This window comes from Prionailurus bengalensis, chromosome X (assembly GCF_016509475.1).
Source record: "Prionailurus bengalensis isolate Pbe53 chromosome X, Fcat_Pben_1.1_paternal_pri, whole genome shotgun sequence".
Classification (NCBI taxonomy): Eukaryota; Metazoa; Chordata; class Mammalia; order Carnivora; family Felidae; genus Prionailurus; species Prionailurus bengalensis.
Window position 1 is genome coordinate 67,371,778 of NC_057361.1, and position 917 is coordinate 67,372,694.

The window sequence follows — 917 nt, forward strand, 5'->3', positions numbered from 1 at the left end:
AAGTCTGAGGACCTTGACAAAGAGGCTGTTGGCTCTGAAAACCTCAAATACATTGACAAATAGTTCTACAAAATGTTACTTAAAACTAAAATGCCTAATGTTGTTTCCAAGGGTTCCCCTGGACTTCTCCCCACATCACAAACCAACGTACATGGCTGAACCCAAAGGCCATGCTTTTAAAAACAGAAAAACTAGAGTAAGCCTTGTTGCTCTTTAAGGATAAGGAATCAAACTGAGGCTGCTGGGACACTTCCCACTTATATCAGTGCTATGTAAAGCAACTTCCCAGCAGAAACATGGTATAGTTCCAGGTGAGGGTCTCACCTTTTTTCATCCATGATTCAATGTACTTTATTCTCCATTAGAGGGCTGTCAATTTATCATTTAGTGTTACAAGTCTTGAAGGACAACAGATATCAAACAAGTTGAGAAAGTCCATGACTTTCTTGATGAACTCAATGTACTCATTGTCCACCCTGTCCTGGTGAATCTCCCCCAGCACCAGATCCTCTTGACCCACCATGACTGTCCTCTAAGGAAGAGACACTGCTCCAAGCTTTTTCTGTTCAGCTCTTTGTCAGCCTTTTTGCCCCCAACTAATATTGCCGCCTCCAAAACCACCAATGTTTAACATTGCCACTGATACTTTTTTTTGATAAATGCCCAGGATAAGCTCTTTAACACTGTGTGAGTTCTGTGTAAGATCAAATAAAGAAAAGCCCTTTGAGAGGATGTTCTCTGGGAGCTGTTATTGAGACAAAACAATAATTCTCTTGGAATAGGATATTTTTGGGTTCCAAACACATTTTGACTTATCTAGCAGTTGTGAGTCTAATTTCACAGACATTATAATTTCAAAGTTAGCAGATTTCAAGGCCACTGTGGAGCTGGTAAAAGTGGTATGAAAATGGAGCAAG

General features: G+C 40.2%; 1 pseudogene; it reads right to left on the reverse strand.

Annotated features, from left to right (window-relative positions):
• Positions 1-268: 268 nt before the first annotated feature.
• On the reverse strand, positions 269-523 carry LOC122477088 (annotated as a pseudogene).
• Between the last annotated feature and the right edge of the window lie 394 nt (positions 524-917).